Genomic DNA, 20,142 nt, shown 5'->3' with positions numbered 1-20,142 from the left:
GAAAGGAATAGTGGAGCAATATTTCTTGTATTCTTTTAGGGAATAGGTAACCTGGGTTACATACGGCCAATGGGAATATATACTAGAGGCAGCATATTTATTCTGCTAGCAAATGCCAAGTGATTGAACACTAGTGAAACAAAAGGTAAAGAATAACTTTCCCAGATTGTCAGATAGCTTTTACATCTGTAGCAACGCACTGAGGCTCACAGCAATAACTCTAATCAAGTTAGAGAAAAAGCACTAATGTTTGTATCTATTCAGGGCTGAACTACACGGGAAATCTAGGGTTCTGAATTTCCAGAATAATAATGTCAAGCTTAAGATTTTTATCCTCTTTCATTTGTACAGAACTCTACTCACTTTAGCAAAAATTCATTTAGTGCATGAGCTACACTTATTACACTTTCACTTATGAAGAAAAACATGCAAGGCTAACTTCATACCATAGAAACATGCATGCAACATCCACTGAAGTCAGTGGAAACTGAGTGTGCCTTTCTGAAGGCAGAATCTCATCTATTGTCAAAGTATAATTTTAATTAAATTATTGTATATTTTTGAAGAAGCAACTGAACACTTTTTTTGGTCATTATCCTCCTTCTGCAGTCTTCTTGCTGAATCCTTCTGTGTTACCATTTAAAATAGAAATCAGGGGGATGTTAGAATACACTGGGTATGTAATGCCAATATCCTGGATGGGTTCCCAGCTGCAGCGATTGAACCTGGAACCTCCATTTATGATCCTCCACTGCCTTGTCTAAAAGACCCTGTTGGCCACAGTTGCAGTAAACTCATCAACCTCTAAGTTGCCTAGCCACCGCCAGAGGGGGTGTGGCTTACAGGTTCTTCTGTCAGATATGAAAGTGGGTAGGGCACTGTATTCGAGGGTCAGGAAGTTATTTTTACATTGATGAGGTCAGTCTGGTGGCTAATTTACATGGAAGTTATTCTTTCATCTTTAGCCAGTAATAAGTCTTACTCAGTGGACACAGTTGCTTCCTGGGATGGAGGCATATGGGGCCATTTCCTACTGAGGGTAAGTTTGCATTCCAAATAGAATGTAACTCCTTTATTTTACCATTAGCATTACCTTGACAGATAATTTCTCTTCACTTATTGTTCCAAACTGATTAAGCAAAAAAAATAAAAATAAAAAAGTCATATTTAATTAGACGCAAGTGAAAAAAAGTAGTTAAACGAAAATAACTCCCTGGAGGCTGCTCTGTCTTGTATCACCTTCCAGCAATCCTAAGGGAGCCATTACATCAGCAGGGGGTTATTAGGTTAACAGAATGCCCCAGCCAGATCTCTGTGCTATAGGAGCTGCTGTTTTGGCTCTGTGCTGAGTACCCCGACTATATAGCAAAGCTAATCCAGTGGCTAGATCAGTCATTTTCATTCATAGTTTTGAAGGATTGACAAGACCATCATGATCATTTAGTCTGACCTCCTGCATAACACAAGACAGAACTTTACCTAGTGATTCCTGCATTGAGCCGAATGTTTTGTGGGTGAGGTACAGCATGTTTTAGAAAGTCATCCAGTCTTGATTTAAAAGCTCACATACTGGAGAAGTTACCATAGCCCTTTCTAATCCATTCCAATGGTTTATTACCATCACTTAAAAAAACCCCCCAAAACAAAAACAAAAAACCAACCCTGTGTCTTAATTTCAGTTTGAGTTTTTCTAACTTCATTGTCCAGTTTTACATTGGATCCAATCTCTAGGTTTCTTTATCTTGGAGACAAAAGGCTATTTGACATATTACAGACTTCAGAGTTCCCTTCCACTAGATTGTTTCCCAGTCTCATAGGTGTCTACTGACCACCATTTTTCTGGTCAAAATTATGAGATACCCTTTAAAGCCTGCTTATACTGCTTCTTATGGTATGTCTACACTGCAGTCGGGAAGTGTGACTGCAGGATGCGTAGATATACCTGAACTGTCTACACATGTAGACATACCTGAGCTGTGTAGTCCTCGTAGTGTGAACTGTGGCATGGGCCAGCCAGGGTCTTGGGTGGAGTTGCACTCAGGAGGCTAGCCCAAGCTCCTGCTCCTGCTGCTGTGGCTACACTGCTACTGTTACTCAAGGTAGCTTTGATCTAGCTAGATCACACCTCCTGACTGGAGTGTAGACATACCTATAGTTACCACTAGAGGTCATTCTTGGATGAGGCAGAACACTCCTTTTTTCTAGTAGAGGTGTGTGTTGCTTCAACACTTCACCTGCTACAGGGATGAAGAGAATGAGGTTCTAACTGGTGACTGAAACCAGTTCTTATTATCATTAGGTTACCAGGCTGACTCAGTTTGCCTCCTTCATTACCATGAGCTTGTTTGTAGTACAAATCAATCAGGCTAGCATAGTCTGTGAAGAGGAAATCACAGGAGGGAACATTATATAACAGGATATTATTACACAGTTTACAGCCGTCCTCGGAATCAGGGGCAACCTCACTCTTTGGCTGGATGGAGGTTTAGAGGTTTATGAAAGTAGAAATAAATGTGTTTCCTTAGCTCTTGTTACTACTTTGATGTAGAAATTGAGAGGAAAACCAGGGAGGCAGCTGTAACTCTGAGACAAAATGATCAATTACACCAATGTCCCTTGAAGTCAGAATGATATTTAAATACAGTTATTTTACAATTTAGTTGTTAAGAAATAATAATCTGCGGGAATAATTTTTCAAAGAGTACCCAAAAGACTAATAGTCAATTGATAATGGTTCATCTAAAATTCTGATGTGTTTCCAATTTCTTTAATGGATCAACAAACTGGCAAGAATTTTTCTTAATAATATCATAAAATAGTGATTCGTTGTTTTTTCTGGATAGTTTCCACTGAGTTTAAAAAATGGAGTTTCCTGGGTACTACGTAAGAATCAGATCCTTTCAAAAAGAACTTTCATGTTACAACTGTTAAAATGGCCATGATTTTAGGGGAAGAACACGTTTTCCTTGCACAAATGTAATTTTAAAATCAAATTAGGTGTCACGATTGCTTGTCTTTCTTTATTACTTGTAGATGATTAAGTAAATTAATTCAGACTTCTCACCTATAGTTCAGGGCCATGGAGCACACTAAAAAGCATATTAGTTTTTATTTGCAATGGTTAGTGGCAAAGAGCTCACTTTGTGTCATAAAGCAGCCATAATAAATTAACCCTAATCAGCAGGCTTCGCTTTTCAGGCAATATTAGACTAGTGGAGCAGAGTAATACGCATAAATTTCACATTTATGCTAGGCTCTAGGAAATAATGGAAAAACCAAAACAGTGTGTCCTCTGGAGATTACCTGCCAATTCAATGAACTTTGGAGACCTCAGACATCACTCTATTGATAGGACAGGTATTTTACATATCCATCCTATAGTATGATATGATATATTATGATGATGATGATGTGTAACACCTGAGATGTTCTAGGCCAGTGGTCACCAAACTATGGGGCGCCCACTTTAGGGGTGTATGGAGGAACGTACAGGGGCAGGAAGATGTGTGTCAGGGTGGACCAGCCCCCCCGGGGCAGGGAAGCAATATCACCCATCCCCATCTGCCCCCAGACCAGTTGCGACCCGATTCAGCCCCACTCTGCCCCCTGCTCTGCTCCTAGCCTAGCTCTGCCCTCATTCCCTCTCCACCCCTAAGCCAGTTCCACCTCTAGTCCCAGCTCCTCCCCCATCCCTAGTTCTGTCCCCAGCTTCGTCTTCTGCCCAAGCGCCTCTGCTGAGCCAACTGTGCAGTAATGGGGTGGGGGAGTATGGACAGATTCCATTACTAGTAAAAGAGGGCACAACAGGAAAATTTGGGCTTTACTGTTCTAAGTACGTTGCAGATAGATATCAAGAGAGGATCTAAACTGCAAAGAGCTTTCAATTTAAGTAGATAGTGTACATAGGAGTATGTCTACACTGCGGGATTATTCCGATTTTACAGAAACCAATTTTTGGAAATAGATTGTATAAAGTCGAGTGCAAGTGGCCACACTAAACACATTAATTCAGCGGTGTGCATCCATGTACCGAGGCTAGCGTTGAATTCTGGAGCATTGCACTGTGGGTAGCTATCTCATAGTTATCCCATAGTTTCCACAGTCTCCCCTGTTCATTGGAATTCTGGGTTGAGATCCCAATGCATGACGGGGCCAAAAATTTGTTGCAGGTGGTTATGGGTAAATGTCATCAGTCAATCCTCCCTCTGTGAAAGCAATGGCAGACAATCATTTCGTGCCCTTTTCCCTGGGTTGCCCAGGCAGACACCATAGCATGGCAACCATGGAGCCTGTTCAGTCTTTCTTCACTGTCACTGTATGTCTACTGGATGTTGCTAACAGATGCGGTACTGCAGCGCTACACAGCAGCATCCCCTTATCTTTTGCAAGTTAGCAAAGATGGTTACCAGCTCTACTGTACTGTCTGCTGCTTTGCAAGTTGACAATGATGGTTACCAGTCATACTGTACCGTCTGCTGCTGTCATGCGTGCTCCTGGACGGCCTCGGTAAGGTTGGTCGGGGGTGCCTGGACAAAAATAGGAATGACTCCTCAGGTCATTCTCTTCTTTAAGTTTTGTTTAATGGAGAGTCAATACTGCCTAGAATATCAGCCAAGCCTACTAAAGAACCAGAGAGGTAAACGGCCGCTCTGGGTCAGAACCCCAGACATCCTGCAGAAATGATGAGCTGTATGCCATTCTATGGGGTGCCCCTGCAACAACCCCACCCATTGCTTCGCTCCTCCCTAAACCCTCCTGGGCTACCGTGGCAGTTATCCCCCCATTTGTATGATGAAGTAATAAAGAATGCAGGAATAAGAAACAACACTGACTTTATTGCCTCTGAAAGCAAAGATCAAAGGGGGGAGGGGAAAGCAGCCTCCAGCTACTATGGTATTCCAGGCAGGAGTGAATCTCCATTAGACAAAGCTTAAAGAAGAGAATGACCTGGAGTCATTCCCATTTTTGTCTAGGTGCCCCCGGCTGACCTCACTGAGGCCAGCAAGGTTCAGCGATGATGGATATCACTCATACTGTACCTTCTGCCATCCGCAAGGGAAGGGAAGGGAAGTGGATGCTTCTGTGTAGCGCTGCAGCACCGCATCTGCCAGCAGCATCCAGTAGACATACGGTGACATTGAAAAAAAGTGAGAGAGGATTTTTTTCCCTTTGCTTTCATGGGGTGGGGGGTGCGATAACATATACCCTGAACCAATGTTTTTGACCTTTCAGGCTTTGGGAGCTCAGCCAAGAATTCAAATAGTTTTCAGAGTGCAGGAACTGTGGGATAGCTACCGTTGTCAGTTGCCCCTCCTTCCGTGAGCATTCATTTCATTCTTTGGCTTTCTGGTACCCTTGTCTCAGCTCCTTAAGTTTCAGCACTGTGTTGAGTCCCTGTTGTGGCCTCTGTCCATCATAGCCTTGGAGATTTTTTCAAATATTTTGGCATTTTGTCCATTGTAACGGAGTTCTGATAGAACAGATTCATTTCCTCATACAGACATCAGATTCAGTATCTCCCGTACGGTCCACGCTGGAGCTCTTTTTTGATTCTGGGACTGCATGGTCACCTGTGCTGATCAGCGCTCCACGCTGGCCAAACAGGAAATAAAATTCAAAAGTTTGCGGGGCTTTTCCTGTCTACCTGGCCAGTGCATCTGAGTTCAGATTGCTGTCCAGAGCGGTGACAATGGTGCACTGTGGGATATCTCCCGGAGGCCAATACTATCGAATTGAGGCCACACTAACCCTAATTTGAAATGGCCATACCGATTTCAGCACTACTCCCCTTGTCAGGGTGGAGTACAGATATTGATATTAAAAGCCCTTTATATCGAAATAAAGGGCTTCATTGTGTGGACGGGTGCAGGGTTAATTCGGTTTAATGCTAAATTCGAGATAAACTCATAGTGTAGATCAGGCCTGAGAAAGAGGAATGAAAGAGCCACAACAAAAAGCAGTGTGAACGGATGCTAAAAACAAACACATGAATGATTGGAGCGTGCATTTTGTGCAAGATGGTTTGTACCGATCTTTGGGCCAAATCCAGAGCCACTGAATTAATTGAGAATTTGCTATTGACTAGACATTTCATTTCCAGAGCAACATTCCTAGTATTGGCTACCCAATCTCCCTTAAATAAAATCTGCAGCAACAACCAAGGTACCTTACACAGAACTGGGAGAAGATCCAGAGACTGCAAAAAGTCCACTAGGGATATCACTATTGCCAGTCTATTTTAAGTGAAAAGTGATCAAATATCAGTGAGGGAGGTAGTACAAAATCCTAATGTAAGATAGGATCATGACCTTTCATAGCTTTTTACCTGAAATACTGGCCCTCAAAATTTGTACTTGTTGAAATGACATCGCAGGGCATAAAAATGCTAGTACTGTGAAATTAGGTGCATTATGGAGGGGAAGAGGTTACGCTTTTCTCCTGTGGTCACCAGAAAATAGGCTATAGGACTAGATAAACTACTGTTAATTCCCAATGTTCTTGCTACATTGGAAAACAGTATTTGGCCTCTTTTCTTAAAGAGCTAGAATAAAGTAACAAAGCTTTCATCTGATTAGTTACTTGAAAGGGACAGGTGAAGTAGTGATAACTATTACTACTCTTCTTTAAAGAATTAGCTCTTCTTCAAAATAAAGGTAATATATTTTACTATATATTTGCAATTAAATTTCTGAAAGATACAATACACACTTTAATATTCTGATAAGTTAGCCAGTCAGATTCTCAGTTGGTGAAAATCAGGATAGTGCCACTGAAGTCAATGGGGCTATCCCAGTTTATACCAGCTGAGCATCTGGCTCAATATATTTAAATAGAGCTTTTATTTTTCTTCTGATTAAATTAGAATTGGGATTCCACCAAAATCAATACAGTGTTTCAAAATTAATCTAGTCAGTGTTATCTAGAGCCAATCTCCATGTGCTTCAGTGGCAAGCCATTTCCAGTATGATCATCCTGTTAACTATGATGGGATCCTTGGCAAGTAACCCTCATTAACTTCGATCTGGACCATCACAAATAGCAAAATATAGAAAAACCTAAAACAAGAAAAGTGAATGATGAACATTCACATCAGTTTATTTTAAGGAACTAAAGGCATTCATAGCAAAGAAAATGAGATTCTAATTTTCATTTGATTCACATGTGTATGAGAGTCATGCACATACCGTATATTGATGGGAGATTAACAGAGATTTTAGTTGAAACTTTCACAAAACTCTAACCTTCCTGAAATCAAAGTGGATTCAGGGTTCTATTGTTGCTTGAGCAGCAGCCCATGTTCATGATTTCACAGCAAACCTGGCTGGGCTAATTGTAAAACTTTCCCTCCTTCCATCACACACTTCAGTTATCCCCTGCTCACTTAATTACTCTTTTCTCTGGCCAGGTGGCAGGACACCTCAAACTTACTTTGTTTTCAGAACCCAATGACCCTCCACTGTCCTTCTCCCTCCTGCGGTTGCATTTTTAGGTGTTCTCATGTACGTTCACTTCCATCTAGAATAAGGGCCACAAAGTAAGAGCTGCTGCCTCCCAATCCGAAACGTCTCTGGACATTTTAGGATGTTCTCCTTCCACCACCCTCTCGTTAGGGCAGCAAGAGAAGAGAAACTTCCTGTGCAACCATGCTGACAATAAGGTTACAGGGGATCCATAGCCGGTAGTGTTGTACAGTAGCTAGGAAACACATCAACATCCATTTGAACAATGCTGTAGGGATTAGGTGGATCCCAGGTAGTACATGGTTTCTTTAGACCCAACATTTACAATGGGATAGGTCACTTGCCAGTTCCTACAACTGGTTCCTGAAAGATAAAATTTGTATGACCCATGTGAGTTGAATGATAATGGTTTTGCCCCAACTCTAGAAAAGCCATTTCAAAGAACAGAAAGTGAATTGTTTGTGGGAGACTAAGGCTTTGTCTACACTTACAGTTTTGCAGCGCTGGCAGTTACAGCTGTGGTCGTACAGCTGTGTACGGCCAGCGCTGCAGTGTGTCCACACTGACAGCGACCAGCGCTGCAGTGTGTCCACACTTCCACCAGTTGCAGCGCTGTTGTGAGTGTTTGCATTGTGGGCAGTATCCACACGAGCAACCTCGTCCCATTTTGTCGCTGTGGGTTGTGGTGGGAAGGGGGACGGAAAAGGGTTTGCGGGTCATTCCGCTTCCTGTTTCCAAACGACCCGTGCTGCCAGGGAATCGGACCCCACGCCTAAGAGGGCCCCGCACCTTAGGCCACCTTTTAATTTTTTTTTTTTTTACTTACCCTGTCCCAGCTGCGGTCTGCTCCATGATCCCGCTCCTTTGAAGTGAAGTTGCCGGCGGAGCGCGGCATGGCCGCCTCTCCCAGCTAGAGCTCCAGCCGGTCTGCGGGGGCTTGCGGTGCTCCGGCCGGGGCCTCCAGCCATGATAGCGGAGCGGCGGGGCTTTGTCGCGCTCTCAGCCGGGAGAGCGAGCGGCGGGGCTTTGTCGCGCTCCCCGGGGCCCGGCCGGGAGAGCGGAGTCGCGAGCTTGCCGCCTCCTGCTAGAGTGCGGCAAGGCCGGCAGCTCCGGCCGGAGCACAGCAAGGCCTGCTCTCCCCGTCTGGAGCTCCGGTCAGAGCGCGGCAGCCCGCGACCCGGCTTGGAGCTCTGGGCCCTTTAAATAGCCCCTGAAGCCCTGGGGCAGTGAGGGGGGTATTTAAAGTCCTGGGCTCCAGCTGCCTCTGACACCCGGTCCTTCAAATAGCCGCCGGATCCCCTCCCTTCTTGCATTCCCCAGCGCTCCCTGGCTATTTAAGAGGTCCCCGGAGTAGAAGGGGGTTTGGAGGCTACTTAAAGGGCTGGGGGTTTCCAGACTGCCTCTGCTGCACCCATGAACCTGCCCCCACCAACCAGTCCTCCGGCCCCCTCTGCCGCCACTCTAGCACCCCTGTCGCCGCTATGCAGTCCACTTCTGCCAGACCCGGGGCTTGCAGCAGCTTGACTTGACGGGCAGGGGGTGCGGAGCCTGGGCAGAAGTGGCAAGAGCTGCTCGCCGGCGGCAGCTCAGTGTGTGGGGGGCTGTTGCTGCTTTGGCAAGTGCTGCCAGGGTGCTTGGTGTGCTCGCGCTGAGGTCTCTCGCGTAGCCATGCGCCTGACACAGTGCACAGGGTGCTTATGGCCAAGAAGCTGGCTGCCGGTGGCCGCACTGCGAGGGTCGGAACGAGCGGCCGCTCCGCAGGCAAGAAGGCGGCGGCAGAGCTCAGCCCCCCACAGGACAAAGCCGCACCGCACCAGCTCTGCACAGCTCTTGCCCAGCCGACGCACGCGCTGGTCCGCTGGGGCAAGGTACTGTTTTTCGCAGGTCACCGCGGAGGCCTACTCTGCAGCTTGCAGATACAAACCACAGCGGAACGCGAACCCTATGGGACCACGCCCCCCAAGCCACCTCTTGTTCTATCCAAACCGTAGCACCCCCCACATCCCTTTGCCCCTACTCCTGCAAGCCAGACCCTACCAAACCCCCTTCCTAACTCCCCGGGCTCTTTACACAGATAAGAGCCCCCGCGGCTACCCTGCCCTTGTGCAACCAGTCCCACCTAGTCCACTGCATAGGCGCGCGTAGCGGCCAGTGTGGTCACTAGGGGCCATCGCGATAATCTCTGTCTAGGGGAACGAGATGCGAACCGCGTAGAGCACCAATGTGAGCGAGGCAAGAGAGCTGGCGTGAGACACACCACGCAGGAGACATCATGCAGTCATTATAAAAACGACAGTATCTCAACCGCCCATTATATAGCTATAGTGCAATGTACTCTAATCTATATATTGCGATCATATGCCAGTGGGACTAATGTTAAAATGAGCAATACACTCAGAAGAGTATCCAAGCGGGGTGCGCGGGCTGTTCTTTGAGAGCCACGACTGCCTCCTGCGCGAGAACTCGGTAGGCTTCCTATGGTATACGTGGCGAAGTTCCAGTCTCTTCTCTATGCAGCTTCGTCTGATGCTCTCTCTGTGGCGCGCCGCAGCGCGCTAGTCTCTCTCCCGTTTCATCGTTCTTGCGTGCTCTCGCGCTACAGCTCTTGCTCAACGTTCTAGTGTAATTCTGTGCGCTGTGGCAATACAAGGACATCAATAGACTGACTTTCTCAGCGCAGTGCTCTTCTTGTCCTTCCTTGTTTTCTCTCTGCGGTTAAGCCTCGTTGGCAGATCTTCCTCAGAAAGTCCTGCAACTGACGGACCACTGGAATTCGAACGGCTCAGCTATAAAAACACCACAGAGAGAGATACACCTGGCTTAACTGACTAGCCACTGTCGCTTTCCAGCGGCTGAAGGTTTTTCGTGAGCAGATACATTCTACACATAATCTGAAGCCCCTAGCACAGAAGAGACCCGCCGCGCTATCATGGCTGGACGGCCCCGGCCAGAGCTACGCAAGCCCGCAGACCCGGCTGAGCTCTAAGAATGGAAGAGCGGGGCGCATGCCGCTCACTCACCCCCACTCACTTCCCCACACGCGGCTCACAGTGCGGAAGGGGCGGCGCACGTGCGCTCAGCGCACTGGAGCTATAGGTGTGGGCGCGTAGAGGGTAGGTGAGCTTCACCGTGGATGGAGCCATCGGGAGTTTCGTGAGTGGAACCTATTGAGCACAGACGACAAACTGAGCAGCATGTGACTAGAGGGAAATTAACAGACCCTAACACCACATCTGCCACAGCAAGCTACCTCATGCCATCTGCAACACCCAAAGCTCACTGGAAGGGGTGGGGGTTTCTCACTCCTGGAGCCATGGGGTTTCTGTGCTTGTGGAAAAAGCAAAGAGCAGCTACAGGGAAATCAAAGGGCTATTCCACATCTAGGCCATGCTTGCAGGCCGCCATAGCCCCCCTGCTCCCACATTTGCATCCTTAAAATAAAGCTTCTTACCAGGAACAGGGCTTCCTCTGCTGGTTCTCACTTACCAAGTCCCCAGCAGCTGCGACCTGGCTAGCTTCTTCCTGGCTGGAAAATAGCTCCTGCCTGCATGACCCTGGGAGTCCTCCAAACACACTCATAGCCCCTCCCTCTCGGTTCCCTCTACAACCTTTCCCCCTCCTCTCCAGGCTCTGAAGCCCAGGGCAGTGAGTGAAAGCGATTGAACCAAAGAGGCTGAAAAGGAAAAAATGCCCCCTGGGATAAGTCCTAATACCCCTGGAGGCATAAAACGCTGTGGATGTCCCACACCTGATTGAAACCACCGCTGCATCACCACGCTTGGTCTCGTACACCGGAAGCAGACCCAGGTGTACAGCCAGCGCTGCAAACAGGGAGTTGCAGCGCTGGCTGAGCTTTTAAGTGTAGACACCTGCTAAGTTGCAGCGCTGTAACCCCCTCGCCAGCACTGCAACTTGCAAGTGTAGCCAAGCCCTAAGTAATACCCAGAAAGCAGTAATGATCATTCACAGATTTTAAAGCCAGAAGGGGCTGTTATGGTCATCTAGTCTGACCTCCTGCATAACACAAGCCACTCACATTATCCAAATTGTGAAATATCCTGTTAAATGTGGAACTGCCCGCTCAACTATGGAAGAATACACCCTAGGGAGAAACAAAGTAGTTAAGAAGTAATAAATTACCACTTGAGAAGAAAATATGGATAGGATGAAAGTGTTAGAACATGTGTGCAAGATGAAAGGATTTCTTAAGTGCAGATGTTTCCACTGGCAAAGCAATCTATTTGCAGTCAAATAATTTTTTATTAGAATAAAAAGTTGCAATACTTCAGATTTATGGCTGCCACAGCAGTGCCTTAAACTGACCATGGACATGGGTATGGTTCTATCTGCGCTCATAAGCTAAGCAGAGTCTTTCAGAGCCAAAGTTTGGATGAGACTCTGGTTTCAAGATGAATTAGAATAGTTCTCACCTAAGGACTATCTATGGATGACACTGCAGGAAGTTTTGTTGATGATCCAATGGGGGTCCCTCTTCCTTCGTCTGGCCTACAATGTTATTTACTTAATATTATTTGCACTCTGTCCTCCCAGTATACCTGCAGCTGGGCCAGGCAACATCTAGCCCTATGTTTGTAAAGCACTCTGGGATTCTTCTGGATAAAAGGTGCCATATAAATGCTAGCCTATTATCGTTACAATAATTTGGCTAAAGTGTGAGCTCTTCAAGCCAGGCTTATGCGTAGGGAATTTGAGCTTGGGTAAGAATAAGGCACAGCCGGAGAAAACCTGATAGATATGACCCTGGGATAGGAGAGAGGTTTTGATAAAGTGCTGGCTGAAAGCAGCTTGGCACTGCGAGCAAAGAAATTTCCTCCTGTTTCCTAATATGTTCAGAGAAACAGAACTTAGTCCATTCTTTGCAAATAAAAAAGAATGCATCAAAGAAATACCTGACTCCATCATCAGTTTCTCCTCCTAATGAAAACAACACACTAGACCCTGAAAACTGGCTAACTGCTCAGGTCAAAAATGGATAACAGCAAATTCAATAACTTTTTATCTGAGTATTTGCTTCTCTACAGCAGAATTTTCACAACCCTCTATCCTGTATGTTTTGAAGTCCCATGTCAATATAACGCTGCTTCTCAATATAACTGTGCTCAGTGGCCCCATGTAGGTCTGGTATTTTGACATCCCTTACTAACATGAACAAGGAAATTACAATTTTTGACATCATTCCCTAAGGTCAAGCCTTAGGAACACAGTGCCAGAAATTGTATTTTGCTGGCAGAAGCTGGTACTGCCTATAACTTGGTTTTGGGTGCTGAATAAGCAGGCATTGCTAGGTTAGATTATGTCATGATTTCTGGGTAATGTAAGTAGTGTTCACCTCTAGTTTAAGTATAGCGCACTCTTGTCTGCTAGAAGCAGAGTATGAGGATATGCTGTTTAATTTTATATTTCAGAGTCTCTTCCACATTTTAACAATATATGCAGGCTCCTCACCTTTGCACAATTGTCTCAGTGTGATTATAAGAATATGCAAACCACTGAGCAATGATGCTGTGAAGACCACAGGCATAGTACGTGACACACTCATACACTCTTGGACCCCAACTTTACACTCCTGCCTGAGGAAAACATCTGGCTAAGTTGCTCCAATTTTCCTTCTACAAGGCACAAAACCCAGTTACCACTCTAGGACGCTGAGAAGCTTTTACTAGAATCAGGCTGCTCAGGCATGGTTTTCACCTTGCAAAAGTGTGGTAAGGTTAGATTTCTCCTGACCAGCTAAGATGGACTCTGATCTGAAATCAAAAGGGAGGTAGAGGAGGAGTGAGATGGGGATGGAAACTGACATTCCAGCGAGGAAGGGGATAGCAGGAATATGAAGGTCAAAGGGATTGCCATGGTGATGGCTGCTCTGGTCATAACATGCTTCAGGATAAGAAGAGCCAGTGACACATTGGTAAATTCTTGGTGATTTATAACCCAAACCAACCAAAATGGATCATTTTGGCAAAGCAGCTCCATCTGGTATGCACATAGGCAGAGGTATGTCTATGCACACATGGCCTGTGCCTGAAGTCTTTTCCACCAGTTCATCACTAGATGTCAGGGGAGAGTTCATCCACTTAAAGAAGCCGATTCCCTGAACTTGCCATGCTCACAGGAGAGGAAGCAAAGAGCTTAGCAGCTCAGATCAGCTCCCTTTCTGTGAGAAACACAGACGGGACAATACCTCTGCTCCTGCTCCCTGTGCCGCAGCACTTGGCTGGTGAAGAGCTCTTGTAGCTGCTCCTCAGGGGAGAGGGGATCCCATGGCAGCCTCCACACCCCCCTGCCTGGCCTGGGGAGAGGGGGGTGCAGAACCCCAGGAAGAGCAAGGTGAGGTTCACACTCCCTGATACTACGGGAGGGAGAAGAGAAGAGAGCTTGTATTCGGACTATAGGAAGCAATCCAGGGAAGGAGCAGTAAGGCCTGGGAGAATAAAGACCTGAACTGCTGGGTCAAGGGTCACTCATTGCATCCTAGCTCCCCTCCAGGTGCAGCCTCTGGCTAACTGGCATCTCTTGCCTATATTCACTCCTCCAGGGTTAGTGTGAGGGTGTATGTCCAATCACATCCCAATCCCATGCATGTAAATTGCACAATTTCTATTGACTTCGGTAGGGCCAGCATTTCGCCCAAGTGGTTGAACCCAGCACCAAACAAACCTGCCAGCCATCACAAGAAATGCTGACCATGAGAAATGAAAAGCTGACCTCCATAGCATGTGTGACAATAAGTATCTGTATTAATTGCCTGTTTTGATCTGTATCCAATATGTGATTTATGCCTTTGATTTCAAAGATTGTGGGTTATGCCAACAAAAGGGGCTGAGGGGACTCCCCATATCAGATATGTTTATCACCCTCCCCTATAAGGACGACACAGCAATTGATCAATAATTGTAACCCATTAAGACTGAGTTGATCTAACCAATAGAGTAGCCATCACAGAGACATCGGCTATGATAAATCTCATTGGATGCTCCAGCCAACCCAGAGAAATTAGCCCAAGGAACCTTTATGCCTCAACCCAGAAATAAAGAAAATGATTGAGCAATATGGCAATGACTCCCTGTAGAAAGTGCTTCTCCTTGTGAAAACTTTCACAGAGAAGGGAGCTATGGGGCTAGAGGAAAAAAACATTGGGGCATGCTATCAGCTAGCTTAAGGGTGGATCACAAAAGGATCTTAGTGGTCCAAGAGAATGTGAGTGGGTTCCATTCTGTTCCATTCTGTTCCAGTCTATCTAACTTAGCTTGTACTAAAGCATAAGATTAAATTAAACTAAACTAACATGCAGGTTATTGGTTGTTTTAAAATCCTTTTCCGCTTATGCTTTGTTCCAACTGTGAAATAAAAATGCTTTATTTAAGAAGGCTGTGGTCAATGTCACTGGTGACATGTTCCTGAGGGGAGGATCAAGCAGATCACCCAAACTGAAATAAGCCTACAGGGTAATAAGTGGCTGATAAATACAGTTTAGTGACCCTAGGTCCAATCAAAGGGTGGGAGAATCACAAGATTGCATCTCAGAACAGATAAGGGCAAGAGGCCTAGCATCTGAGGGAGTCCACTCAGAGACACCTGAAATAGGGTAGAGGTGTGGCTAGCCCCTTAACGGAGAAGCACGCATAGTGCAAACTGCCCACTCTCATCCCACCTATTCCAAATATCATAGTGTTGAAATGTCATATTGATAACCTTTCCCCCCACTCCCAAAACAACTTTCCAACTCACATTAATAGCTGGGAGATCCTTGGTGAATAACTGAGTGTGATAAATGAGGGCGGCTGGGGGCAGGGAAGCCCCCGTTTATGAACACCCAGCCAGCCAGTTAGCTGTAAAATCCCTCTTGGTGTCTGTTCTCTGCTTGCTTTACCTGTAAAGGGTTAACAAGTCTCCAGGTAAAAGAAAAGGAATGGGCAGCTGACCAAAAGAGCCAATGGGAAAGCTAGAACTTTTGAATTTGGGAAAGAAACTTACCCTGTGTCTGTTGTTCTCTGGGCTGCAGGGACAAGGAGCAGCAATGCTATAAGCAGAAATGCTGGGTAAGGTTTGAACCAGGTATGAAAAAGTATTTTCCATACCTAGAAGAAATAACTTGGATAGGGAATGTTCAGCTAGTCGCTATCAGGTTTATTTCTTATTTTGGCTTGTGGATCTCCACGGTGCTAACCCCAGATGCTTTTGTTGCATGTAACCTTTAAGCTGACCCCCCCCCCGCCCCCCCGCAAAAGCTGTTTTGGGCGCTTGATTTTTGTAATGGTTTCTTTTAACATCTAGCAAAAAGCCTAAGTTCCAGATGTAATTTTTTCCTTTTTGTTTTTAATAAAATTTACCATTTTTTAAGAACAGGATTGGATTTTTGGTGTCCTAAGAGGTTTGTGCATGTTGTTTAATTTGCTGGTAGCCACAGCTACTTTCCTTTGATTTCTTTCTCAACTCTTCCCCGGAGGGGGCGTGGTGGTGGTGGTAGTGGTAGTGAAAGTGCTTGATGGCACCCCACAGCGAGGAATTCCCAAGTGCTCCTTCCTGGCTTCAAAGATTTTTTTTTTTGCATTTGTGTGGTAGCAGCATTTACCAAGCCAACGTCAGAGAAAAGCTGTAACCTTGAGAATGTAATACAAGCCTGGAGTGGCAAGTATTAATTTTTAGAATCCTTGTGGGCCTCCACCTTCTGCACTTGGAGTGACAGAGAGAGGATTCAGCCTTGACACTGACTTTTTCAAATTACTGAGTATGTGAATGAAAACAAAAATGTCAAAGATCATATATCACAAAATAAATTTTGTTCATTTATTTTCACATTATCCATTTAGACTTTGTTTTCTGATAATTCATCCTTCAAAATGTTTGTTTCAACAAATCAGCATTTTCCAACAAAAAAAGTTTGTTGAAAAATTCCCACACAGCTCCAGTTGCGAATGTAGTAGTCTGAGACTTCTCTATGCTATTCAATCTTTACCAATTTTTGTGACTTACAACATTTGTGAATTAGTTACATGAGGATTATAAAGTCTGTACTTCATTATTGTTGATAAACACCACATCACATTATATTCTTTTGCTCACAGCTTTAGTGAGATCTTTGCTGGATAATTCAAGTGTACTTCTTTCAGAGAGTGGACATCCAACCAACATTTCTGAAGGTAATTAGTGAATCAAATATAATGCCAGAAACTGGTAATTATATTAGAGCCCCCGGGTAATAGCAGGAGGTAATTATTTCAATATTAGCAAACTCTTATTCAGATTATAGACGGATTGCCATAACTTTGCTCAAGGAAAGCCTGCAGTATCGCTACATCAGTGCTAAGGGAATGAAAAAGAATTCTGGAATAAACCAGAGTGTAACACATATTATAAAAGGAAGCAAAGTCACATAAATAAGGTAATTTGATAAACTAATCTATAATTTTGACAGGCCAAAGTAGTGCAGGGTAAGGAGAATGCAGCTCTTCATAAAAGCAGATTTTTGCTCTGTGTAATGTTGATTAGAAAAATAAGATTCATTAAAACATAGATAGAAAACATCTGGTTATATGGCAGATGGTAATTCAGCTATCAACACATCCAACTGTTAAATGAATGGACTGATTTAATATAAAAAGTATGGCTTTCCTCATCTCAAGGGCACATTCATTTGTAGATTATTGAAATACATTTTCAGATTAGACTGAGCTCTTCAACAATTCAACATGATTCATGTTTTCTCAAAGACCTCCCTCCCTCCCTTGGCATATACCTCTATTCTTTGTTTCAGTATTATTGCTAAAACAAAGATAGATGAGTCATCCTTACAGCACTACAGTGGAAAATTCATGTGGATTTTCTAGGCATGAAAGCATGCTGGGCTAAATTCTTGTCTTCCATAGTTCTGTTGATTTCTATAGGGTTACACTGTAGCTTACTTTGGCCCACCATATACAATATAGGTGGGCGTAATGACACTTCATGATTGCTTAGAATAATTTATAATCATATGTAGTGGGAGAGAGGTCTCTATTCATCTATCGTCAGAAACTGATAACTGGGTAAGTGGATGCCAGGAAAAAGGACACTAAAAATATGAAATTGCTTACAGTGTTCCTTGTGAGCTCTTGTAGTTAGAGGGGACTCTGCCATTGTTCATGGATCAGAGGGCATTTGGAGCATCTGGCCATTTATTATACAGAGTCAGATTCTGCTCTGTGTTAAATTTGGACAGCCTCACTGAAGTTGCATGAAGGCAAAAATAGGATGTTGCAAGGGTTGCATGAAGGCAAAATTATGACCCATAGTTGCAGATAAGAAGATAAGCAGGCAGGTTTAGAGAAGTGCCTACTGACTAATTAGCTTGCCCAAGCACTCTGTGTTTGGGTTTGTCTTTTTCTTGGGATTTTGGATGCTACTAAGTAGAGGAGAATAGTTCCTTCTGTAATACTTAGACACATTCAGCTCTTTTTAATTGTAACAGCTGTATGTAAGATACAGTGATTATTAAGATGTGCAGTTTTAGACTGGGCGGAGACCCCCAAGGGTGATACAAAGGAGAGTATCTTTGACTGGGTGCTCAGAAGGTGGTTTATGGTTTGGCCCTATATTCATTGTTGATGGAGAGTGTGGTTTAAATGAAGCAGAGATTCTTTTGGTGGATGGAGGATGCCTGTGGAATTAAGGCTACAGTTCACCATTTAGTAGACTCAGGAAAAGCCATGTGGGGTGGTAATCTTAGTTTAGGTATACATTTGTGGCACAGTAAATAGCTAAGTAATTAAATATAATAATATTTTAATTGACTTTGTTGTTAATCTGGCCCTCTAGTAAGGCCACAGCCTTTTGCCACAGAAAATTGGGCCTTATTTATTCTCTGTGCTTATGAGTGACATTTAATGTGATTAAGGACAAATAGATTAAAATGAGATCAACCAATTTACCCTAGACTTTGTGCAGCAAATGCACAATGCAATTAAAATTCTGTTCTCAAGTTATGTAACTTTTAAAAATTGGACTAAATGGGCTACTGGATATGAAATCAAATATGTATCAACTTGAGGAACCTGCCTGGATACAAGATGGGTAGAAGGTACAAAGGCATTGTGTGCCCCACTTCACCACATATCTGTATAAGGGACATTCACCCAATTTAGCAAAGCACCTAAGTACACACTTAACATTAAGCACATCTGCAGTCCTACTGACTGCAATTGGATCCAGTTCAGCAAAACATTTAAAGTTAAAGCAGGTGCTTATGTGCTTTGCTGAACCAGAACCAATATTAGCAGGAAGAAGGATGGTCTTGATTTGAAGCAGGAGCTTGCATCTCAATAGCTGTTGGTTCAATTCCTGTCTGTACCACAGACTTCCTGACTGACCTTGGTCACATTATTTAGGGCCAGATTCTAATATTCTTACTCATGTAGAATAGTCCCTTACTCTGACAGCTTGTCTGCCCATGAGGTGAGGTGCTACACCACTGGAGCAAAGGTATTCAAATCTGGCCCTTCATCTTTTCTGAGTCTCAGTTCCTCATCTGTAAAATGAGGATGAGACTTATTCCTATCTCAGGGGGGTGTTACAAAGCTAATTTAATTAGTTTTAAGATATGTCTACACTACAGCTTATGTCAGCATAACTTATGTTGCGCCAGAGGTGTTAATAAACCACTCCCCTGAGAGACATAAATTACACCAACATAAGTGCTGGTGTGGACAGCGCTATGTTGGCGGGAGAGTGTCTCCCACCAACAGAGTTACTGCCTCTCACAGAGATGGTTTTATTAGAGTGTCTTCACCAACTGCGCAGCTGCAGCCGCCTAGTTGTATGTATAGACAAGCCCTTAGTGAGGTGCTCAGACCGAAGATATAACACATCTTTCCAATTGCTGTAGAAGTTGCTGATGTGGCTTTTCTCCTTCAGAGTCCCTGAAATTATCCGGCCTAACTCAGTACTGAACAGGCAGAACACCTCAGGGACTGCCACTCTGCACTACTCTGCTGGGACTTCAGATTTATAGCAAATACAAGATTTCCCCCAACTTCCAGTTCTCTTGGCTTGAAAAATAAATTTGAAAATGGCATATTCATGGGCAAATCCCCAATAAACCATGATATAATTTTCAAAGCAACATGATTCCAATAAGCATAAAAATATGGTGGGGTAAAAAATACAGCTACGAGAATTTTGTTCATTTATCTTTGCTAGCTGGGCAATTTTGTCAAACCAGGGAACCCCAACTTTTAAAAAATTTCTATTTTGGAAATGGAGACCCAAAGAAACTAGCAAACCCTCACCTGCATCAATCTTCTCATCAGTTGCCATCACAGCAAAAATGTTTCATTACTTGCTCTTTGAATTCCACTATATGCTAAAAAAGCTTGTCAAAGAAAAAAACACCTTCCTCTAGGGAAAAAGTATACTCTGGCACGCAAGTCACTCCTAAGCTATGTCAGGAATTCAGTCTATTCATACCTAACCGCATTTTAATTTGTGAAAGCTGTTTGGAGCTGTCAAGCTAAGCTGTGCCTTGAGACCAAATTTGCAGATGTGTACCCCACTGAGTAGTTGGGGGCTTAGTGTCTGGCCATATAACTGAAAATACCAATCACCGAGTCTGGGTAGAATTCATGCTCTTGTAGACATAAATCAGAATCCACCCCCCTCCCCATCCCACCATTTAGTTTTCAAACCT

Source organism: Chelonoidis abingdonii, chromosome 3 (genome assembly GCF_003597395.2).
Source record: "Chelonoidis abingdonii isolate Lonesome George chromosome 3, CheloAbing_2.0, whole genome shotgun sequence".
NCBI lineage: Eukaryota > Metazoa > Chordata > Testudines > Testudinidae > Chelonoidis > Chelonoidis abingdonii.
The sequence above is the reverse complement of the archived record's forward strand: the minus strand, read 5'-3'. Positions refer to the sequence as shown.